This window comes from Heliangelus exortis, chromosome 1 (assembly GCF_036169615.1).
Source record: "Heliangelus exortis chromosome 1, bHelExo1.hap1, whole genome shotgun sequence".
Classification (NCBI taxonomy): domain Eukaryota; kingdom Metazoa; phylum Chordata; class Aves; order Apodiformes; family Trochilidae; genus Heliangelus; species Heliangelus exortis.
The window spans coordinates 115,337,101-115,362,783 of record NC_092422.1 but is presented as its reverse complement, the minus strand read 5'-3'; positions in this window follow the sequence as shown (position 1 = coordinate 115,362,783).

Here is a 25,683-nt window from a genome sequence, read left to right as displayed (position 1 = left end):
AGCAAAAGTAGACTAGGCCTTCTTAGTCCCAGCTGACCATGTACAAACCAGAGGCAAAGATATTTCACTAAGACAGTGAGCTAGTTTGGTGGCAGAGCAGAACCTGGAGGACCATTCCCTGCCTTGTCCCCTTCAACTGCATTTCTGCACCAAGTGCAGGACTTCTCTAGTTTAGGTCTCCTTAAGCACTGAAATGGGCTTTTTTGGTGACAGAAAAGCTGAAGCAGGGAGCTGTGAGGGACAGGGAAGTAGTCAAGGAGAGGGAGGTGCCCCTGTTGTTGTCTGTAACAAGCAGTGTAGAAGATGTCTAGGGGAAGAAACAGGAGTGCATTTGGCAGCGGTGTGGGGAGGAGGGGAGCAAAAGTGCATCTGTCAAGCTTTTGACAGACACTCTGGCTGCCTAATGGAAGCTCCTGCAAAGTCATGGGCTGCATGAGCTATCAAGAGAAGATGGCTTCTCCCAGGGCCCTTGCAGCTGCACCAGGCTATGATAACAGAAATTAACTTCATCTCCTTTGTCTTGCTGTCCAAGTGCCCCAGAATAGTAGTTATGAAAACAGTGCTGTTTAATATTGTCTTTGATCGAGCAATCCGATGGGAGCCCTGGGCTTGTTCTGCTCAGCTTTGTTACTTTCAGACCCTAAGGCAACAATACGTTGCCTTCAAAGCCTAGGTAGGGCTACATTAAGTGTGAAGCGTGCTGCAGAAATCCCAGTTTGTCAATTCAAATGGCACTCACCTAGCAGTGATGCCTGCGTGCCTAAATCTGCAGCAAAGTGTGGGAAGCAGGGCTCACATGGATAGGAGGAAAGAGCATGGCAAACAAGGCAACACCCTCAAAAGGAAACCATGCAGGGTAGATTTTTCTCATTATTATCTAGTGTGAATATGCTGGTCTTTTTCATTTGCTGTCAGCTGGCTGCCCAGTGTATTTGCAGCCAGGCAGACTTCAAAGTGTTTGCTGCAGGAGGGCAGCGTGCTGGAGATGGAGGTTCTTGTTCATCATTTTCACCTCCCTACAGCAAAGGTGTCTGTCTTTTCCCTTGCTCTTGTGCACACACTGCAATGCACACCTTGGCCTAGACATCCATTCTGGTTAGACACAAGGAGTGGAAGTCGCCAAATCTCTTGATTAATCTAGGTAGCAATAGTCAGCTCTTGGAGATAGTTGGTACTTTACCAGCAAACAGTATGAAAGCAGATACTGAGAAAGATGAAGTCCTGTGGGCTCATGGGAACCACAAGGGTAGAAATAGTCCATCTGTTTCTAGATGGATGGTTACCTGAATGCACCATCACCCATATGGATCCAAATGTGGGGACTAATGGCCTTTTTGGCAATGCTGAGAGATGGGACTATGTGCTGAGTCAAGGACTGGTGCACTTTTTTTGTTTTGTCTCTCTCATTGATTAATTATGAGACTCACTTTACCTTACTTTCCCCTCTCTGTAAAACAGGGATGCAATCAACTTTTGTTAGGTGGTTGTATGAAACTTAAAAATGGGGCAGTGACTCTTCTGATGCCTGAAAAATCTCATTTGTCAGTTTACCTGGGACTGGCAACCATGCTGCTTAACCTAAACTTTTGTCTGTGTGAACTACATATAGAGTAGGTTTGATGACAGAATGTCCTGGAACCTAATATTTTCCTCTTATTATGGAAACTGTGTGGTACCACTGAAATAAGAGTACCATATGTATAATATTTCAGATATACAATGTATTATAATATTTTGAAGTTGGGTGAGTTTTGGAAGTGATAATATTTCGTATGAAAAGGATAACACCTGCTATTACTATAGTCAGGGTAAGATTTAGGCCACACAGATACTTCAGGTATATGTTCTCTCAAATCTGACACAAGCCAATTCATGTTCAGTTTCTGGAACCAGGTGTTCCTGAGCATTGTCAGAGAAAGCAAACAGAACAAGGATCTCTATTCTGTCCTAGCAGTGCTTGTCTGGGGGAGATCTTGTTCTGTGCAGTGATGCTTGATGCTCCTGTTCAGTTTAGCAAGCAAACAAAGTGACCAAGTGTACTCTCCCATAAATGTTATGAAGAATGAGAAAAAACAACAGTTGTAGCTCTTCAGAGCCTTGTGAGAGGTTCTGCTTCATTACTTGCCTTGTGAAATTATTGCTGTTTGTATGATTGTATTCCAGTAGGTTTTCTATTTTTTTTTTCTCTGTACCTTGTAATGCAGCATGGTGATAGTGAGAACTTCATTGATCAAACAAGCAAGAGAAGCATATATGATGACAGAAGCTGTGTTGGTTCAAGGTAACTGTGGACTGCAGAGGAGGGAGTTGCTTTGCTGGGGTGAAATAATTTATGTTCTCCCTACCCAGGGCTTAGTACTAAAAACCAAGACTTTGGGGTCCCCATCTAGTTTTGTCCTTGATAGGAACTACTTGAGTCTCAACACTTCAGTGTCTTCCTCTGTTAAAGGAGCACAGGGGTTTTGAAGTCTTTTAAGAAGAGGTTTCAGATAGCCAGATGCTTAAGATGTACAAATATCTTCATATTAGGAGTTAAAAGATAAAAGTTTTAGCATGTAATGTCTAGGTTCAGATCACAGAAAGAACTCCTGAATGCAAAGGAGGTGAATGGGGGGTAGAGGAAGCTGAAAATTAATAATAGCCAATATCCTAAACTATATTTTAATTGAATTTTCAATATCTTCACCTTGGATATTATCATACCAGACATTAAACCTATACACATTATTCTGTTACCATAAACTATCTATAATATAAGCTCCAGCTATTAAAAAGGTAGAGTATAAAAAGCTATTTCAGTATGCCTTCATCACAGTACTTTTGCTTGTGCAATATTTTCTATTTCTGAAAGCTTAGAAGCCTGAAATTAAGTAAAGAAAAAGCCTTCATAGGTTGGCAAGGCAGTTCCCCTGACTTGACCAGTGCAGGCTCTTTCAGTACAATGACACTTAAAATCAGCCCCCTCAAATCCATGCTGTTTAATGACACAGGAAAGCCACAGTATTTCAGAACAGAAAGGTATGGTTTTGTTAAGATACTGGACTGATCCTTGGGGGAGCTGAGCTTAATTCCTGCCTTTGCCCCAGGCTTTTCTTAAGTCAATCCATTAATCAGTTTATGCCTGAGCTTACCTGTCTATGCAATGAAAATTAAGACAAAAGAAGTTCCAGATCCCTCTTCCTCTATTCTTAAAAGATGCCCTCTGTGTGACAAGGCTCAGTCTTCTCTCTGCCTTTTTATTATTGTTTGGTTTAAAGGTGTCTTCCTTCTAGAAGGAACATTCAGCTGATCCAGGCTTCCTTTTTCAATGTTCCTCTAGCTCCATGGATAAATGTGATGCTATACTGAATTAAGCTGAGACAAAGTCTTTGCCATAAAAACATAGAGAAGTTAAGCCTATTGGATCACTCTCTCCATCTTGTCAATTATCCTCACTGGTACCTTGTGGAGCAGAGTGGTAGTCTGTGAGTAGTTAAGAATGCAATTGAATTTTCAATACGAGGCTAATCTTTGTTCCTTGATATTCACCACAGACAATAAAGAACTGGTTGGGTTTTGGGATCACTTAGCATTTCAGTATCAAATTTTAAGTCAACTGGATGAGATTTTTCTCACTTTTATGTGTAAAAAATATATATGACGTGTATGATTTCAACTCTAAATGTATTGACGAAAGCATAAAGAATCTCTTTTCCACCTCTATATGTAGAAAAAAAAAGAAAGGAGAATGGAAGGAAAGGGATTAATTTTCCTGGAATTGTGTATTCAAGATCAACACAGTTGGATGAAAGATGAGTTGACTAGGTTTTAATTTTAAAAGTTAGAATACTAAATAATGAGATCAAAATAGTTAATTACAGAATCAGAGAACTGTCATGGTTCAAAAAGACCTCTAAGATCATGAAGCTGAACCATCAACCCAGGAAAAAACACCATGCCCATGAGAGCATGTCCCAGAGTGCCACGTCCACATGTTTTTGAATTAGTCCAGCAATGGTGACTCTCCCACCTTCCTGGGAAGCCTGTCCCAGTGCCTGACTACTCTTTTGGTAAAGAAATTCTTCCTGTTGTCTAGTATAAACTTTCCCTGCTGCAATTTCAGCCTCTATTCCTATTGTTATTTAGTTGAGAGAAGAGGCTAACACCCACCTTGCTCTTAATCTCCTTTCAGGTAGTTGTAGAGAGCAGTAAGGTCTCCCCTCAGCCTCCTCTTCTCAAGACTAAACAATCCCAGTTCCCTCAGACTCTCCTCACAGAACTTGTTCTCTAGACCCTTCCAGTTTGGTTGCTCTACTCTGGACATGCTCCAGCAACTAAATGCCCTTGTAGTGAGGGGCAAAGAACAGAAAACAGTACTTGAGGTGTGGCTTCACCAGTGCCAAATACAGGGGCATGATCATGTTCTTACTGCTGCTGGCCACACTACTTCTGATGCAGGCCAGAATGCTGTTGGCCACCTGGGCACATTGCTGGCTCATATTCAGCTGGGTGTTTACCAACAGTGCCAGGTTCTTTTCCACCAAGCAGCTTTCCAGCCACTCTTTCCCAAGCTTGTAGCATTGCCTGGGGTTGTTGTGTCTGAAGTGCAGGACCTGGCACTTGGCCTTGTTGAGCCTCATACAACTGGCCTTGACCCATTGATCCAGCCTGTCCAGAGGCTCTGCAGAGCCTTCCTACTCTTGAGCAAATCAACACTCCCACCCAACTTGGTGGCACCTGCAAACTCACTGAGGAAACACTCAATCCCCTCCTCTAAATCATATGGAAAGGTCACCACTGGTGACTGACTACCAACTGGATTTAACCCTAATCAGTACAACTCCCCTGGACCCATCCACCCAGAGAGTTTTTTGTTAACCCAGTGGAGGGTACACTTCTCTATGCCATGATCTGCAGATGGTGTCAAAGGCTTTTCTCAAGTCCAGGTAGACAACATCCACAGCCTTTCCCTCATCCACTAGGTCACCTGGCCATAAAAGGAGACCAGGTTGGTCAAGCAGAATCTGCCCTTTGTTAAACCCATGCTGACCTGATCCCCTGGCTGTCCTGCACTTGCTGTGTGATTGCACTCAAGATGAACCTCTCCATAATTTTTCCAGGCACCAAGGTCAAGCTGACAGGCCTGTAGTTTCCTGGTTGCTCCTTCAGGCTGTTCTTGTAGATGGGTGTCACATCGGTAAGCCTCCAGACATCTGGGACATCCCCTATTAACCGAGATTATTGATAGATGAAGGATGAGATTCTCCCTGACTCTCCTTTTATTGTTAATATATTTGTAAAAACTTTTTTTGTTGTCCCTTATGACAGTGGCCACATTGAGATACAGCTGGGCTTTTGCTTTTCTAGTTTTCTCTCCTGTAACCTAATGAGATCTGTGTTCTTGTTGTTCTGTGCTCAGCCCTTCTTCCAAGGTGGCAAACTTTCCCTTTTTTCCCTGAGTCCCAGAAAAACCCTCTATTCAGCCAGGCTGGGGTTCTCTTCACCATTTCATCTTACAGCTCATGGGGACAGCTTGCTCCTGTACTTTTAACATTTTATTCTTAGAGTGTCCAGCCTTCCTGGACCACTGTGTCCTTGAGACTGTGTCTCAAGGCACTCTCTCAACTAGTGTCCTAAACAGGCTGAATTCTGTGGGCTGGAAGTCTGTGGTGGAGGTTTTGCTGACTCCCCTCCTTACTTCACTATGAATCAAAAACTTCATTTCATGGTTGCTAAGCCCAAGACAGCTTCCAGCCACCACGTATCCTGCCAGTCCTTCTCTGTTTTTGAACAGCAGGTCTAGTGAGACACCTCCTCTGTTAGGCTCACTTACCACCTGTGTCAAGAAGTTGTCTTCCATACACTCAAAGAACCTTCTGGAGTGCTTCCTCTCTGCTATGTTGTGTTTCTAGCAGACATCTGGTAGGTTGAAGTCTTCCAGAAGAATAAGGGCTACTGATAGTGAGAATTCTGCCAGCCACTTGTAGGATGCTTCGTTTGCCTCCTCATGCTGATTGAGGTCATATAACAGACACTCAACAGGATATCAATCTTATTTACCTTCCCCCTCATCCTTACCCATATACATTTGACCTTATCATCTCTATTATTGAGTTCTATACAACTGAAATGCTCCCTATTGTATAGAGTCACCCTTAACATAAATGAGCCACCCCACTGACTCATTCTGTGAGCAACTTCTGGAGTAATAGGCTTACATTAAAATGAAAATGAAAAGGCAATGCTGTCTTTGTAATACTGCTTCTGTTCCTTTTCCTGTATCAATAGATGCCTGAGAGGATCTGTCACTGGTGAAAGGGGAAAAGTTTCCACTAAATGTTAATTAGAGAAACTGATTGGAAAGAGCCACTTCTGTAAACTGGCATTTTCTGAAGCTCCTCAAGACCCGAGTTCTTGCTTTGGGGGGGCATGGGGAGAAGGGGGTAGTAGAAAGATGAGACAATTACTCCTCTGTTGTAATTCACTATGGTCAGTAAAGTGAAAAAAAGGGTGGTCGCTTCTCTTGTTCTGCTCTTCAGTTGTTAGAGAGCATTCCTGTACCATTCCTCTGTAGCGCTCTTCAAAAGGTTGCCATCTGCAGCAGTGCTGGAGCAGTGAACTAGAGCACACAGATCATGGTGCATTCTTGGAGCAAGGCTGTGCATCAAGCAATGTAGGAAAAGGATATGAGGAGATCAGTATGGAGCTGGGCCCATTGGTGCCCTTTTCCTGCCTGGTCAGGGTCACATCTATGGCTTATCAGGTACATTAGAGTTTATTGCAACATTTTTAAAAGCTTTGTTATGCTTCATTCTCTCTTCCTTCACCTCTTACCTTTTTTCAGCTTTTGCAAGATTTCTTGGCGAAACTGGAGTCCTTCAAAACTACTCTCAGCTGGAGTTTGCATTTTTGTTGATAATGTGGGAGTGAGGTTGCCACACTCTCCTGTATTTTGCAAGAGGAAGCAAAAATCCTCAGTGACAAACTGTACTTCTTATATATTGTGACAAAGACTGGAGGTAATTCTGTTCAGTCTCTGAACTCACCTTGACTTGTCTCATGCAAATGCTGTAATTCAGACATTCTTCAGCAGTGGTCTGCAATACATTGCTGTTGCCCCTGGATCTGTATCATCTGTGGTGTTATCAGCTAACTGATGGCAAATGTGCAGGGTATCCCTAAGGAAACAAAAGGCATGCTTCAAATTATCAGTTCAATAGTCTGGAGCTATGGTTCCTCTGCCAAGAGCAAGGCTTCTGTATTACTGGTCTACTGTGTAATTAGTGACTAATGGAACAACAACCCCCAGTATATTAATTGCTGTTGTAGCTGTATACAGAGCATTGTTCCCTCTGTGACAGATGTATAAATTGTGTGCAACTGCATTGTCCCTTCCACAGTAGCTCTCTCTAGAGTTTGGTGTCAATAATGAAATGTGGCTGTTCCTTGAGGACAGATAATGTTATCTCTAAGGGCTTGTCTAGGCAGGAGCACACGGGAAAGTTGATCTGAATTAAGTAACAAGATGGGTTTCAAGTGGATTATGCAAACTGTATTAAACTGATGTGTGCACACACACTCATTCAGAATTAAAAATGGCCTTCATTTGATTTCGTTTAATTTTCCTTTAAAGGGAATTAAACTAAATCGAATTAAAGCCACTTAATTCTGGCTGAAAGTGTGAACATTAATTCTCCCGTGATCTATAGTAGGTTCAGTATGTCATTTTTCGAAGAAGAGGGAAAGGTTCTCTTGGCACTCCTGGACATTTTGCTGAGCAAATGTGGAAATTACCTTAACTACCTGCTTTAACATGCTGAAAGTCAGTGGGAGTTTTATTTTTTCAGACTCTTATTTTCCTCTGAATCCCCTGTGTAGCTAGTGCAGAAGGCTAGTGAAAGTGGGTTTTTTTGAAAATAACTTTATTTAATTGACATAAAGTAGGAAGGGTTGCAACTTCAAGAAAGAAAAAAGAAAAAAATGTCACGGAGACTTAACTGTCTTCCCTGCAGTGGAAAATGGAAGCACAGAAAGGATAAGTTAATTTTTTTTCATGATGAAACCCATCATGAGGTGCCTGTAGAATCCAGGCTGAGATTTGTGGTGTTTGGGACCAGTGCCTGGCTCTTGTATGTCAGTATGCAGATCCTCTCTGTATGAAGCTGGGAACTGTGTGTCCACATACTCTTGTTCAGATACCTTTGTCTTTCTGGGAAGAAACTTTGATCCTACAGCTGTGGAGGAAACCTTTTCCTCTTTCCAGTAGTATTAAATAGGATAGGAAAAAACATCTGATCTAACAGCTGTTAGGCACCTTCCTGGAAGCTTTACTGAGAACCAATGTCTTTCACTGCTGAAGATTTTTTCTGACCTTTCTTAGCTGCTCACTGAGTCATACAGGAGAGCAGTTAGTAGGAGACTTCCATTTCTGTGCAATGTGGCTGCACACAGAGAAGGTGTGAAGGGTGGTTGGAAGGTGGGGAGATGGAAGCTGAGCCCTGAGATACCTTTTTAATGCAGAGAGCTTTTAATGAAGTCACATTAAAATGAGCAGGCAGGCCATGATTTGAAATGAAATAAGTGTCTGGAGCCCTGGAGTTCTAATGTACTGTTGATAAATGGATTCTGTTCTTATTCATCCCACTCTTGCATGATGAAGAAAGAAGCCTTTTCTGTTAATTGACTACATTTCTTTTGACTTTACTTAACTAGATAGAGCTGCAGTGAGCTCCCACTTTGGTGACTAGTTAATCCTGGCCAGGAGTTAAGAAGACCATTGGTACTGAAAGACAGGATTGCATTAATGGAGGAGAGTTGTATTCAGCAAATTCAGTGAAGAATTCCTGTTTTATTTATTGTACATAGTTCTGTGTTTCCTTAATGCAAAACACTACACTTGTCTAAGTACTTAAATCTGCATGGACTCTCTTCTATTTATTAGAAAAAGCAGAGTCAATTTTTATACGCATCATGAACAGTATGTCAGAGACTAATGAGAGCATGTATTTTCATTTTTTTTTTTCTTTCATGAGAAAGCCAATGTTTGCTTGAACACTAACAGATGCATTTTCAGTGCTTAACAATAGAACTGCAGCTTAAAAGGCCGAGTGGTTGTTCCCATGCCACTGTCTGTGGGAGGAATCACCTAGAGTACAAGAGCCATAGAATACAAAGTGCAAGTACAAAAAAACCCTGTGTGCTGCAAACTCAGAGCACCTTGACTGTTGGTTTCATATCTATGGACTTGAACTCTTTCTGTCCAGAATTGACAAGTGAGGAGGTTTCAGTCCACCCTTATCTCACCATGTCTGTGTTTCTGGCATCTGTCTTACAAGCATTCATTCTGCTGATGGTCCCATTGGTCCTACAGGGTTTTTCACATGGCTTAGATTTACTGTTTAATGAGTTGAGGAGGAAAAATGTAATCAACTTCCTGACAGCCAAGTGCATCAGTGATGCTCTAAGATTTTGTGCTCTTGTATCTTTGAATATCTATGGCAAACTGTGCTTGAGAAATTTTCTTGTGCCATATGGGTCTGTTTTTACTATATCTGTCATACCTCTTTGTTTTGGAAGTAAAAATTGTGTTGGTTGAACTGTTGGTGTGCTGTGTTTGTGGTTTTATTTTATTTGTCAGCATGGAGATCATTATTAAAAAGGCACTGTCTTGCCACAAGTGACATCCTCTTGTAGTACAGAGAAGATGATTGACTTAAAATAAGTTGGATACTGCTGTGAGGTACTATGATAACCATTGACTTTTTTATGAGAACAATTTTCCATACTGATAAATGTGAGGCTAAACTTTACTGTTTTTTCTCCAGTTATAAAACTCCTGGAAATAACCACTGTGATCCTATATTGGTTAATCACTACCTCAGTCTGGTACACACAGCAAGTTCTTACTGTTTTAGGTAGGCATCCACTGGCACCCTGACTCACAAGGAGGAGGACACGCTAAAATGAACACTATGTCAAGGGTTGAACAGAACTACAGGAAATAGTTGCAGCCTGATACTCATGGAAATCACCAAGCATGAAGTCTTTTTTTCTCTACTGCTGTAGTCTCAGGCTGTTAAATTTGCAGCCCTTCTACAGAGAAGATCCTGCTATGCAGACTGAATCACATTGGCTAATGGTGAGATTGTCTTCAGAAGAGGCACTATGTTTATGCAGGACAGAAGGCATTCTGCTGAGTGAAGGATTGAAAACATCTTCCAGAATAATTTAGGTATATGTAGATAAAAATATAATGAGAGAGATTAAATTTTTCTGTATCATTTTAGCTCCGTTTTTGGATTTTTTTTTTAATATTGCTTTAAATGCAGCTTTTTGTGCAGTAGGCTTGAAAGCTAATATCAAGGCATTTAAATAGCCATTAAAAATGTGAGTTTTGGTCACTCAGCTGTCAATGACATTTCAGTTGTGATGCATCCAAGTAATTTCTGAAAATGAGTCCTCGGTCTATGAAATGCATGGGCCATTCTGCATGCAGTGAGAACTATCTTGTGGAGACCACCAAACTGAAAAGGAGTAACCCAAGCAAAGGAAAGAGAGAGACAAAGATGACAAGATGGTGGAACTACCAATTCTTGGTTCCCTGGCTTGAGCCCTGGTCTGACTTTTAATAGAAAACAATCTAGAAAACCCATCTTTGTCTGTAGCATCCTAACTTCAGGGAAGTACATTGCCAGTAGTCTTGCTTGCCTGAAGCATCCCTGTGTCAAGTGCAGATAGAGCAGCAAAGCTGTAGTGACAGGTTTAGCATCAAAGTTACAAGTAGCAGTGTTTTCTTGGTAATCTTCATTTTATGTTCAGAAGATTCTAATTACAGTTCCAGTAAGTCAACAGAACTTTAGAATTTGCAAGTCTTCTTTCATTTCTAAGAAGAAAGACTTCATATACTGACTCTTTTGGTACTTGCTACGGGCATAAATGGGTATAACAATGATGAATGTCTCTGCAGAGCTGCTTCTTCTGGTTATTATATTTTTTCCCTCCCAATGGAAATTCCCATTTTTTTCTCAACTCATCATGTATGAGAGAGCACACAGGCTGGGATGCTCAAAGACACTTGAGAGTTTGCAAATCTGACAAGCTCTGGAAGTGAATAAGTGACACCCTGGTCATTTTAATGTGTGGATTCTAATGTGTATGAAGTGGTCTTGAGAATGGCAACTCACTTTGCCTACCTCTCTTTCTTGGTCTGTAATAGCTGGAAGCAGGTAAGTCCCAGGAAGTGACTACTGTATGAATGTTGTTCGTAAGGGATTTGTTGCAAATAAATTTCATGTTCACCATTTGACCTTCAATGATTGCTTGTAATTGGTGGCACGAATCACGTGGTGTTTGTTGTCATGACTGGGTAATGATAGCTTTTGTCGTGAGGGTGTGATAATGCAGCCTCATAAGAGAGGGGCAGTAACAGGGCTGAGGGAACAGAAAAGAAGACCAAAGAGAGCTCAGTGAACACAGACCTTTCTCTTTGTAGGTCACACAAGCCTTGCCTGCAGTGTCATTCCTAGAAAAATCAGGCTACTGCAGAATTGATTGGCTGGGGCCAGAGCTCAGATGTAATTTTCTCCTGTCACATTCAGAAGAGCCCAAAGTAATTGATTTCATGTGTACACATAGAGCTCGCACAGCCCAGCGATGGAGGGTGTGGCTGTGTCCTGCTCCGGCTCATTTAACTTGTGTTTGACCTAGGGCTGTGGCAAATTAGGGTTTGTATCTTCACAGTGGAAAGCAGCTCCCATTTACAATATGCTGACTGCATATTATCAGTCATCAGCATGCGATGGAGAGAGAGCCCTCACAGAAAAAATTCTTCTGAAGGGACTTGATTAGATGTCAGGGAGAGGCAAACAGCAAAGCCAGAACATCATGCCAGTACAGGTTGTTTTAATCTGTTTGTTTCTCTATCCTGCAAATATTTGGGTTCTCTCTACCCACACTTTTTCACTAGTAAAACTGTAAATATTCATATGTATGCACTGGGCCCAAGTGGGTTATTTTGGTTTGGTTTGAGTCTAGCAGCTCTGAAGTGTATTGAATTGATAGTGGTAGGAAATGGAAAAAGAGCAGTCACTCCAGTGCACAGACACAGATTTGAAAGTTAGATTGCTATGGCTAGCATGCTACTGCCAATCAGCTGGGCTGCAGTAAGTCCCTGCGTTTAACCCATCCCTTCAGTCTCCTGATACATCTGCCAAAGAGAGAGGCTATTTGCTACAGGTCAAAAGATTCAGTTCCACTGCTTTCATCTACCAGAGGCTTCCTGGCAACCTTGGGCAGGTTGCTTTGCTTTTCCTGACTGCCACCGTTGATCATTAGTGAGAAGATGATACCCAAAATTTTCTTTCACAAAGACTAGATTCTTTATATATGATATCTCTCTAGATCCATTATGCCTACTAATTACTGTTCATGGAGGGGAGATTAGTCACAAGATCAGTGTTCCTTTATGTTTTCACTAGCCCTTGCACAAACTGGAAACACACTTTTGCTGATCCATTCAGGTGATCAAAACTCAGCTGGAAGCACTGATTGCAGCAAAGGCAATGGCATTATACATAGGTGGGGAAATTTTTATAACCATACCATCTCAATTACAAGATCACCCATTTTTATCTTGCTGTGCCTCTTTGTATTTTTAGGTTCTGGATACTTCTGTAGCAACTGGATATAATAGGTATAACATTTACTTCAGCTATGGTAGCTAGTTTTATGCATCCTCTGAAAGATGCTGTCTCTCTGGTTCTGGCTGTAATTGGGGTCCCAAGGACAGTATCCTCCTATACACACACCAGTGATTTTTATACTATAGCCTGTCCATGGTGGTAATCAAGCACTTATCTATGTGAATATAGTGGTAGTCAGACATTCCACAAGCTTTCATAGGCTGGTGGATGCAAAAGTAATTTTATTAATTTAGGGATTTCTCGCTGTTTAGGATGATCTCTTTCAGTCACTTCTATTTTTTTATTAGTCTTTGATTGGCATGATGAGTATGTCAATGTTATGAGTTTTTCAGTTTTTTGCAGTAGGAAGACCTTTAATCCAGCCTTCCAGCAGGGAAATCAGTTGAAATTCCCAATGACATGTGAGTTCTGTCTGAAGGAAGGCCTTGTAGGACCAGGACCCAATTATATTACTTGACATTTTACATAGTGGTATCAGAATGCTTGTCTAACAAATGCAAGACAAAGCCTTATCAGAAACAGCCTGCAACCCAATAAAATAATAACATACACTGCAAGCCAGTTACTTTACTGCTGAATTGCACAGAGCAAGAATGCACCATCCACATCTTCTGGCTGTTGGTTTTTGGGTTTAGCTTGTTTTGGTTTTTTTATTGGTCAGTTCTAGCCCAAAAGGTCTACTTTCCTGAAGAAAACCAGTCAGTTTGTGTTTCCAAATGTCTTTTTCAAGGTAATTAGATTTGGCATGGGAAGCTTTTAGTGGTAATTGCCATTTGTGGGAAGTTGCGTGGGTCAGATACAGCTTCTGCTGCTTCTCTCAGGCTAGCATTTAAATAATGCTATTAATGGTTTGAAATCTATATTCCAGGCTTGCTCTGCATAGGAATCCCAAGCCAGCTAACAACAGAAAAGAGGGTTGTTATTGTTGTTTTTGTTGTTCTCAATGTTTTCTTCATTTGATCTCCCATTTTTATCTCCCTCCAGCATATTGTTTAGTGATTGTATACTCAAAATGGGAATTTGGAGGAGGAATTGCAGAACTCTGCTCTTCGAAGCAGATATGCTTATTTTGCTCTGTCCACAAAATTGTTGTGTTTTTTCAATGTATTTTTCACATCCCTGCTGCGGTATTTAGAGATTTATAAAATACCTGTGTCTCAAATGATCCTGTGTCCCCTAATTGCTATGCTGGGGGGCCTGAGCAGTGGGTGCATTCAGACTTTTTACACTTGAAGGCTGAATTGCTTTTCATTAAGTTCACAGCATGCAAGATGCTCATGGGACGAATCCTCTTTCAGCCTCTTGCCAACCGACAGCACCCATGCAAAGCTCTACCTAGGCTGCATCTTCAGCTACTTTAAAAATAAAATAAGAAAAATAAAACCACAAACCAACAACAACAACAACAAAAAAACAACAAACAAGACAAAACAAACAAAAAACCCAGCAAAGCCACCTGTTTCCCCCTAATGAATCATAGAATCATAGAATTAGCCAGGTTGGAAGGGACCTCAGAGATCATCTAGTCCAACCCTTGAGTTGCTAGCATCATCCTGTGCCTTGTGGTGGCAGGCCCCCGTGTCTTCAGTCTGGAGAAGGCACCATTTCCCTCACCTTTGGCACCACATGCAAACTGCAACCATCGATCCTCTGGGCTTGTGTGTGTGTGTAGGGGGGGTGATGGTGGTGGTGGTGGTGGTGTCAGCCAAGAGCCCCTCGGCCCACCACAGGCCAGGGAGCAGGGCGGTGGCACCGCGGTGGGTATCGATCCCCGCCTGAGGAGTCGGCGACCGCTGTATTATATAATTATCGATGGAGCTGGAAAATGCCCCGGGCACAGCACAGCTCGCTGTTTGTTATGCTGCATTGTCTCCCTCCTCTGCACCAGGCCTCTGCGTTTTGCCTCTTGTTGTTCCCATTGCATGTTTATTTATACCCTGCGTGCGCCTTTTTAGCTTTCATATTTCTCCTGTGAATCCAGCTTGGGGAAAAAAAAAATGCTCCTTTTTTTTTTTTTTTTTTTTGTCATTCGGGAGAAGGGGAAGAGGTGGGCTGTGAAGGAAATTAATTCCCCTAGATGCTCCAGGAGGCCCTAAGCTGAATACAAAAACTGGGGAGAAACACTTGAGTGGGAGAAAGGAGCTTAGGAAGCAGAAGGCCATTTTATCTTGCTGGGGCCCATAGGAACTGCCAATCTTTTGATAAAAATGTAGACTTCAGAAGCAGCTGTAACACACAGCCTCATCCATCAGGCATAAGGACAAATGGGTTGAGACCTAATTTGCAGTCGCAATTAACTTAAGTCCAGCCGAATCTTCTCAAATTCCTTTGGGATTATGCACACTCTGTACTTATGCATCCCCAGAAAGGGATGGGGATGGCCACTCGTAAGCTCTAGCTGGTGGCTGAAGAGCTGCCTGGTTCAAGAGCAAGCTCTCCAAAAGCCCAGGATTGAAGAGAGTTGGATGATGATGCTACAAAAGCCCTTGGGAGCTGTCATGTGCCAAGGTTCACTAATAAACTTCCCTTGATGAAATCACAAGGAGATGGGTTGCAGGACAGGTCTGAGGTGTCTTGGCAGACATGGAAATAGGAATATGAAAAGAGGGAAGAGGTGTTTTTGGGGTCTCCCAGCTGAGGACTACAGGGGAAAGAGTGAGGTGGAGCAGCTGCAGTAATCTGTGTATGTGAGCACAGAAGTGTTTAATGTGGAAGATTTCCATGGCAGGAGTGAAGGGATTTTTTCAGGCAGATGTGAGGTGGGTGTCTGAAGGAAAAGTCCACAGTGTGCTGTGGTGTGTGTGACACCCTCGCAGCATTGGCCCCCTTCATGCCTGGTGCTAGAATATTCTAGTACTCACCTCCCCTAGAACAGAAAGTTACTAGTCCAATGTAAAATATGTAAAGTATTAACTAACTGCACAGGATCCAGGCATCTGCAGGGCACAGTCGTGTGTCAGTCAAGGCAAGTGGCACCAGCTGAGGATGTTGGGTTTTTTCATTATAAGGACTGCATCATTTCCAGCACGTGCAATGCGTTACAGGTTTGTGTGTGTATGGGACTGCCCTCTCCTGGAGGAAATACACTCTGCTCTCCTCTTCCTCCCCTTTTGGCTTTCTCAGCCCTGTGAAGCTTCTTTCGATGGTGGGAGTGTAGTGCAGTGTGCACCCAGGTACTTGATACAGGGAATATGTGCAGGAGACTTTAAGAAAAAATAAATCTCCTGGGATCCCTGTGAACAGTCTGCTTTCATCATCGATGAAAAACTTTGTTTTCTTTGTATAGATAAGCTATGTATTGAATTTGTAGTCTCCTTGTATCACTCAGGAGCAGTATTGGCCCAATGCACTATATGCCAGAATTGTTGCATGGCTGAGAGCTGTGGGATGGCAGCTATTAGTAGCAGTATTTGTGCTGTGTCTCAAAATGCTGGGGGGAAGCTGAGCTCTGGGTACAAGTCATTGCTGGGATAGGAATGTTTCCTGTTGCAAAATCAATTGTGTAGTGTCTGCTTCTGGGTGATCTGTGGGTCTGAGCTTCAGCAGCTCCTCCTGTGTGTAGCCAGTGGCAAAATGCAGGCAATCCTGCAGCCTCACATGGGAGAAAAGTTCATGCTCTGTTTAGTTTGAAGGCTATGAGCTGGCATGAAGGTGGGACTGTACTTCGTTTCACGAGGTGGCTGTTGAAGGAAGGTACAGTCACAGGGCCTGACTGACCCTTGTGCTTTTCAGGTTGCAGCCACTGGAGCTGCCTGGGTCTAGAGACCTCTGCTCCAATCACTCTGCCTCCAAAGAGAATACAGCAGCCACCTTAGGAGACCAGCCAAGCCACAGCCAAAAAGTCCTTCCTTGGTGCCAGTGGGTGCTCTCTGAAGACAGAAAAGAACTCTGTTTATCCCCCAACCTGCAGCTGCCATTGAGGTGCTATTTTAAGTCGGTCCTTTTATTGCTGTTTGGAGGGGGCCAGCTTCTACTTGACATAGCATCGCAGTGCTCTTCCACCTCCAGGTCCAAGATAAGACACAGTGCCACCCCACACCTCCAAGCAGAGTGCTGCTGTAGGGAGGCAGCAAGCAATCAGCAGAGATTCACTGAGGGCTGTATTGCTGTAAAATAGCCTCTTGGCACAAGATACAGGGAGGCGCTTACAGAGGCGACAGGCAAACTATACGTTTCTTTTTTCTAATCCATTAATCAAAGTGCCTGCAGTTCCCATGCCAGTGAGGCAGGTGAGACTCTAATAAATAGTGAGCAGTGGAACTTGATCCGTATCCAGACTCACAGAGCATTTTCATAAATAAGCAGTTGCAAAACAATAAAATAAGCCACTCTACTTCCCAGCCCCTCCTCTACGAGCTCTTATTTGTGGATGCAGAACTGTGCAGCTGAGAAGGCTTGCCAGGCTTAGGCTGGGAATGAGCAGCAGGATAGCTGAGGCTGGTCCCTGGGAAGAGGGAGGTTGTACCTCCTCCCTCTGCTAAGGATGGATTGTGTGTGACAAGGTCTACAGCTGGATTATTCTCTGATGCTGCAGCTGTGGCAGGCATTTTTCTCAGCACCCATTCTGTACTGGCTTGATCACATTACTGGTGTTGGCCCTGGAGTCAATACAGAGCTGGTTTCACATCTCAACAGAAGGAGGGTGGAGGAAGCCCCTTTTCTAGGTCTGATGCTGCAGAACTTGTTTGCTGAGTAGCTCCATCGATTTACACAGGACTATTCAGATAAAGAAGCACTCTGTGTTATATTGCTTTTTCTTTTGGGTAAACCTTTCAACTAACATGATTTTTAGGCTTGGAGTTTTTTTCACCTGCTTCTTAGCCTGGTTCCACAGAGAAATATAGCTTCTATGAGTACAGTGTCTGGCTGTCTTTCAATCTTCTGTAATTACTGAAAATCTCAACAGATTTCAGCTAAATTGAAATCTCAAAGACATACACTCCTTATAGTTTTCATGAAAACAGTAAGAAAGTGACCTTGTTAGTTGTGCAGTTGCATAAACTCAGCTATATATTTGGACAACAGAGACTCTATTCCAAAGGAATGGTAGCAATGTCCAGGTAGTGGGAAATGCTCACTTGGAGACTTTTTTTTCCCAAAGAAAAAGTCACTCAAAACTCAAACAGGCCCCTAAAAAACCAACAAAAAGACATAACTCACAAACAACAACAAAAAGCCCCAAACCAAACAAAAATAAACAATAAACAAAAAGACCCCACCAAAACAGTCACACCCAGAATAACCTCCAACATAGCACATACCAACCCTGTAAAAAAACCTGTCTCTCATTCCAGTGCTTACAGAAGAACTTGCTAGTACTATTGGGCTGCACTCCACTTCTTCCTAAGATGCCATTTGCCACATTGGTCTGCTGACTCACCAGAACCTGTGCTCGTGTGGGTAGTGAAATGAGGCAATCAGGTGTTGCTAATAACGAGGTGGGAGGCGTGAGCTTGTGTTAAGCCCACCTGTGCCAAATTAGGGCTGACCCCAGCTGTGCATGAGCAGGACTGGGGGGGGCAATCAAAGGTGAGCTTCCGAGTGCATGCCCAGCTCACTCTTGAGCAGCCAGAGGAGGAGGTGAGCTGAGTCTGGAGCAGAAGCACGGAACAAGGCCAGCCAAGTCTAAAGGCAGCACGATTGGAGCACTGTTTGTGCACCTTGGCAAGAACACCTGTTTGACTTCGAAGTGCTGTGCGCCAAGAAAGGTTCGTCTGCTATACGTGTGTGTGTTTTTGACATGATTTAAAGGAAAGGAAAAGAAAATTCCATAATGTCTCTGTCCAAAGTTACGCTCGTGTATTGGGCTGGGAGGGTTGGGAGCAAGAGAGAGGAGAACAGTCCTTTGAAAATCTCCGTAGGTTCCTGAAACCTTAGGATTTGATGGTTACTATTACACAACTCTTCCAATCAATAAGCAAGCAGCTTTTTTTTTTTTTTTTTGTCAGCTTTTTTCTAAAGTGCTTTGAGATCCTAGGATAAAAAAATGCTCTAGGAGTCCAAAGTAACATTGTTGTTACTGCTGCTCTTCTAATAACATTAGCAGACATAATGCTTTCTCTTATTTTTTAGATATCAGTCCTGATGCTCTTTTTGTTGTTGTTGCAGAGTAAGTGTAACAGGTTGGTTTGTGTGCTTGTCTGCATCGTTTCAAATTTGCCATCTATTTTGTGTGCTTTTAGTGCAGGCAGGCATGTTGTTGGGGAGGTAGCAGGTGAGAGGCTTTGGAGGGATATTTTTTCCTTGTCTTTCTCCAGTGTTGTTTTAAGTGAATCCAAGATCCTAGAGTTTTTGGCAAATCTCTAAGAAACTCCTAGTCTGGTAGCCTCACTAATATAATGTGAATTTAAGATATGTTTTTGCAACTTCCTGCATGTTTTAAGAAGTATTTCTGAAGCTTTTGAGGTTGGCCTAAGTTAATATAGTACTTTGGCCCCTGGCACCTGAACTTGGGGTTCAAAGAAAGATTTATATGACTCACTAGTTCAGGCCCCCAGCCTTTGGTGTCAGTGAAATTAGGTACCTGGTAAAACTCTTCTCCCTGGTTCTGGATGCTTTCCTGTCCTGCAGAGAGTCTGATGAGCAGGAGGATAAATACACACAGGAAATCTGAGACCTAGGTTGAACAGAAATGTTAATTCTCTCTTCTTTTACATATACGAGTAAAGGAGCCAGCCCCCAGTGTTTGCTGAAATGCCACAGTCACATTTGCTCTTGGGTAGCCTACAGCAATGTACACAATTGAGGATTTTCCCCAGCTTTCTTTAGTGCAGGCTACATTTTCATACACTGTGCATTTGTAAAAAGCGTGTGTTGTTTGTTTAAGAACTTAAAGCCTATGCCAAATTTTTCTTTCCTTGGCTTTAAATGTATGGCCTGAGGATAGTTTTATTCCAGCTGCCAGGGAATAGGAGCATGTTTGTGTCCCAGGGACCAAAGTTTTGAACTAGGTCTGAGGTACGTATTCAACTTGTGCTATGTCACACTAGGTACAGCCAGAGGCTGGGAAACCCAGGTCATCTAGGCCACCTGGTATTTAGCTGTGTCAAAACCTGGACTGTGATAAGAGTCACCTCAGTGTCATTAAAACAAATTGCTGTCATTCTGGCCACTGGTCCTGTCCCCCTAAAGGTGTGAGGGAGTTAGGTGCAGTAGAGGATTTGTTCTGGCGCCCTCTGAAGTGAGTAAAGGATACTCAGCAGGTAGAAAGAGGGCTTGCACAGTCTTCCTTGCTTCAGCCTGTCTTAGAGTGATGTTTCTTTCTGACATGAAATGGAGAGCAGTGTTAGAAACTTGAGCATTTTGGAGAGCTAGAACACGATTACCGATGGTGGAGTCTGCCTAGATGGAGTGACCCAGGGCTTTGTCACCCTCAGTATGAGGCATAGGTAGCTGCCTGCAGGGGAGATGAGCACAGTGTCCCCTCTGGGGTGCTACACATTGGAGGACTCACAGCATCACACTTTCCTTCTGGAAAATGAAAGAGCAATCCCAGCTGTGTTACTAACACCACTTCCCTCAGCACTTAGGTTTCCCTCAGTGGTATCCCATCCAAGTATTGACTAGGGTGAACATTGCTTATCTTGGGAAATCAATGAGATGACAGAACAAGGTACTGCAGTAAGAAGACAGGCAAGGAGATATGTATCTACCTTTGACTTTTTTTCTCCTCAGTAAATATGTTTCTCTAATCCAATGGCATTGTAACAATATGCAGTAATTGCTGTGGCTGCATCCATCTCCTTTGATTTAATCAGACAGATATTATATGTTAAGTATCAATTGATTATTAAAAGCATATTTGCTGATGCTTCCAAATCCACGTAGCAACACATAGTTATTTACTGCACAGCTATTAGAATTCAACAACTTGACTCTCCTTTTACAATCAGTATTTATTTAACATGCAATGACCGTCCTATCCCATTAAAACTAAATGCGTTAACTGTGTTTTGGGCACTTAATTTTAAAGCTTTTCTTACCATAATATCAAGTGATTACAAAAAGTCATTGTCTTAGCAGGCATTTGATGCTGTGCAAACATATTTTAGAAGAGTCACATTTTGATAACCTGACATGATATTACTTTGGGTCATGGCAGGCAAACTATTATGGTGGCCTTAATAAAGAAGAACTTTTTGGTAACACAGTTGTGATTGAATTTTAAAATCCTTGTATGACCTTGTGTCCTCTGAGAGTTTTAACACCCCAAATTATTTACAGGTATCCTGGGACATAAGATATTGAGGGCTCCTTGATTGAGTAGAATACACCTTTTCTATTTGATGAAAGCAGATTTGCTCTTTACCTGAGATCTCAATGTTTAATGTCATGAGTACAGTCATTTAAGGGACAATTCTCTTGACATAGTGGCCTGTGGAAAAACTAGATTACTTAAGAAAATTGGGAGCAGTTAACAACCAAACTGTCCCTTATCTTCCTTTCTCATTGTGGGCTTGGGAGATCCAGCAAATATGCTCTCACTAGTTACCTTACTTTTAGGATACCTAGGGCAGGGAATCCTATTATAGAGGATGAGTACTTTTCTGTAATGTAATTCTGAGCTTTGCAAAACATCGTAGTGTTTGGCTGAGCATAGATGATGTGTTGTGCAGTGGTGATGCTAGTGTACATGACTGCTTGGGAATGTTTTTCCATTCAATTCCTGAAAGTCCTCTCCCTCTGTTATTTTTGCTCCCAGGACTGGAGAGCAGCTCAGCTTGGTTTTGTTTTTGTTTTTTCCTTGCCAGAAGATATTGAAAACTCCATTGTAGGGCATGCATTCCATCACCCTGCCCTTTCTGGAATCTTCAGAGCTTTCATACAGTTCCCTTATGCTTCAAAGCAAATAAATAAATATTTGCAGAGTTATTAAAGATTTAGTGAAAACACCATATATTTAAACCATCTTGTGAAAAAAATAGATGACTGAATATTTATTATTTACATTTTAGACACCCTCTACACATTTATTTATTCCTTTTTAATCCAATCCGTGTTTTATAAATATTGCAAAAGACCCGTCAATAATACAACAGGTTTTCATTAATCCAGAGGAATAATTAGAAGACATTTAGGATAATGTGCAAATATTTCACAAGCCTGTGAAGAGAGATCTTTTGCACAGCAGCTGTCAGTATGTTAGCAGAGGCATGTACAAGCACCCCTTGCTACATCAGGTAGGGTCTGGCCAACACTTTGGATTCATTCTCTGTGCTATAGTGCCTCCTCCAAACAATAGGGGCAAATACTTGCCTTGTAAAGAGATCCTTGGATCCTTTTTTGTTTGCTTGTTAGCTTGTTCTTGTGGGGTTTTTTTGTTTTGTTTTGTTTGGGTTTTTTTGTCTTGCTTTTGGTTGTTTTTTTTTAAATTATTTTTAAAGTGAATAATGCATGTGTGGCTAGTTTTAAATAACGATCCTTATGGAAAGACCGAACACCAGTGTGACTGTAAGCTCAGAAAGAGCAAGAGAATCTCTCTTTGCATGTGCCTCATTGTGTGCAAGATCACCTTCATTATTTTGGGAGCAGGGTAACTGTGTAGGAAGATGTTCCATCAAATTACTTAGCTGCCTGCAGAAACAGAGCCTGGTAGCTTGATCAGCATGCTGTACTAATGTGTCCACACTTTTTCTGAGACCTAAATTAAATCATTCTGCATGGCACAGACATCTTCTTTGCTGTCCAGAGCCTAGGGCCAAGTAGCTCTTGCCTTTAGAAAATGCAGACTGCAAATCTTAATCAACCTGGTTTGAGCTCTAGCCCTTATACAGAAATATTACTTAGCATTATGTTCCTAAGCCTATAACAAACAAACCACAGCATCATTGGAAACTTTCAGTGCAGGATGCAATTTGATTGTTGTTTGGCAGGAGATGGAGGGTATTTTTGTCCACTTGGGGTTTATTTGGACTTTGTCAACTAATGCAAAAGATGACAGGTCCAAAGATTGGGTCTGAAGGAATTGACTATAACATTTGGCTAGCGTAAGCAGCCAGTCTGTCTTTTGCCTGAGGAAACAATGAGACAGGGAGCATACAGACTTTATGTAGAACCCTAATAGAAATAGCACTTAGGGACATCTTATTCCCATGGCACTGTTAAGCTTATTATTTCACCCTCTCTGTTATCCCCACAGCAGTTTTTCCTTGCACCTTGTTTTTCAGAGCCTTTAGAAGAATCCCAACTGTACTCTTTGGTCATTATTTGCTATAAGTTATCTCATGATCCTTGCTAAAGTCAGGACTGGACTATTTTCAGGAATCCTAACTGTACAAAAAAGGAGCTGAAGCATAGTGATTTGCCCAGTATCTTATGTGATGTCTCCAGCAGAGTTAATAGCTGAACCTTGGTCTTGTAAGTATCTCCCGAGTTGCCAGGCAGAGCTCCATCTTCCCTGGCTCTTTCATTTCAGTTTTAATATGTGGACCTCATTAAATCTATGTCTGCCTCCAAAAGATGACTACCTAAATTAACAGTCAAAGAAAGAACTACATTCTTGTAAGAAAGAACTACATTCAAAGAAAGAACATATACATTCTTGCTCTTGCTTTCAAAGTTCCTCTCTCCCAATTTTGTTTGAGCTATTTGTCAAATCTGTTGCCTGTGTGGCTTGGGAAGTAACATCCAGCTGTCTTGTGTTTTCATGTCATCTTGCCTAGACTGGAGCAGTCCCAGTTAGCCAGTACCTGTTTTTCCTTATGGTTTCCCCAGAGCATTTGTTATGGTAGATCAGGAAGAAGAAATGGGGGCCATTACCTGGATTGGAGGAGAACCCTGAAGAGTCAGGAGGTTTGCAACAATGAGCTTAAAAACACAATGAATTTTTCTCAAAGGGATGTCAGGAAGTTCGAAGTTTGTACAGGAATAGGTTGGGATTTAGCTTGGCTTAAGTGAGATGGAAGACAAACTGTGCTTGCAGCAGGAGATGAGTAGGGTTTGGAATACACAATGGGAGAGTTTGATCTGAAGCTTGTGGGGGAAACATATGAAGCATATAAAGGAGCAGTAGACAAATAGGTACAACCTCTACAGAAGGACAGTAGAGAGATTGAGTGGAAGTACATGTGATTTCCTCCAGGGAAAAAAGTCAAAATACAGTTGACAGTCTGGAAAAAGTAAAGGCAACAGTAAAGACTGGATCAGTATCATAGTCCTACAAGGTTCTTAGTGCTCTAATACAGCTCACAGAAAGGCTTTTGTACTGAATGTCATCAGTCTTATGGACAGTGGGGGGGCTGTTTCACTGGGTGAGAACATGGCCCAGCAGCACAGTCCCTCACTGAGCTGAAAGCCCTTGGGTCCCATTCTTAGACTGGCAAAATAAGAGTAGGAAGAGAAGCAGAGCAGGCTCTCGTATTCCAGAAAATCATGTCAATCCATCAGCCAGAGCATGGAAAAACTGTACTGAATATGGGTTCTTTTAGAGATCCATCTCATCTTCTGAGACTGGTCCTTCTTTCCTATTCCTTTTCTCTGGCCATGTTGCAGTAGGCTGACTTCTAGCACCCAATGATGTTTATGTGTGAGCCTCCCCTGTGAGAAGGTTGAGACTGATGTATCAAAAGAGGTGATGAGTGACAGCAGTGTAACACTAGACGGATAAGAAAGAAAAGATTATTTAAAAAATTATTTTTTTTTTAAGAATAGCTTGCAGCTGTCCAGTGTCTTTCCATGTGCTCTGCATAAGGGGAAAATAATAAAATATTACTTTTGGCAGTAGGAACATGCTAATGCAAGATTTTTTTTGTTTGTTTTTTGTTTTTCCCCATTTCCTGTTCAAATGGAGGGAAAGCCAATGGCAGCAAGCCTGTGCCATCTCCCTAGCATGGCGGAGGGGCAAACAATAAAGTAGGAGAAACTCTACACAAAAAAATGCATCTCAGTGTGAAGCAGAGGAGTCTCTGTGGGCAGAGGTACACTGGCATTAGAAACTGGAGAGAACACACATTGGCATATTCAATGCGTTGGCTTTTTTTGGCAAACGGCTGAGCTTTGGATTAATAAAATGTTCAGATAAAAATCAGAGTTTTATTAAACTGCGCTCACACAGCGGCAGCGCCCGGCCATGCTCCGGGAACGTGAGCTGGAAGCTTGCCAGCCCTGCTCAGGAGTGCTGCTTATCATACCTGATAAAGAGGTCTTGCTGCGTGAGAGTGTGAGAGGGAGCACAAGCAGACGGGAAAGATGAGGGGAAGCTGGCAGCACCAGCCTGCCTGCTTCTGGGCACAAGCCTTGCTCTGAGCCCACTGGCCTTGCAAGGCTTTGCCCTCCCCCTATATAAATCCAGTGCACGTTGGAGGAAAAGCACACAGAGGCTTCCAAGAGAGCAAACAAGGCCAATTGCTCTCACAGCAGCTCCCTTCTCCTTCCCCCGTTCCCCCCACTGCCTGTTCCATAGCTAGCTCCCCGCAGTGTTTTAAACAAGACTTTTTCTTTACTTTGTCTCTTCTGTGTCGACTTGCTTGGTGCCAGATTTCAAAACTAATTAAAAGGGGCACAGACCGGGCTTATGTTTTTCCTTCAGTAGTGAGCTGTGAGCAGAGTTTCTGAGCTGCCAGGAGTGGGGATTGTGAACAGCAAGTTGGTATCGACTAGGAGAGTGGGAAGCCAAAAACTACATAGCTCCTCTGAGCAGGGGAATGAATGAAGCACAACTTCGAGTGCTTCAACAGATAACACACAGTCCTTCCTTCCCTACTTTGCTCAGGCTTTGTGTCACACTTAACTCTTTCAGCCTATTGTCAATGCTTTGTAGTCACAGAATGTGCCCATGATCCTTATCTTTTCCACGATGTTGCACTCTCTTGTACCCCATGTGTGGAAACTTAGCACAATCTAATTATATTCCAACATCAGGCTCCTCCAGTTTCCTAGCAAAAATTAGGTACAGTTGATCTCAAGCCAATGCAGGAGAACAGGTGGATAAAGTAAATGTTGGGCTTTGCAGTATTAGCAACTGACCACCATGGATTGCATTTGCATGGTCCTGTAATGGGTAGCA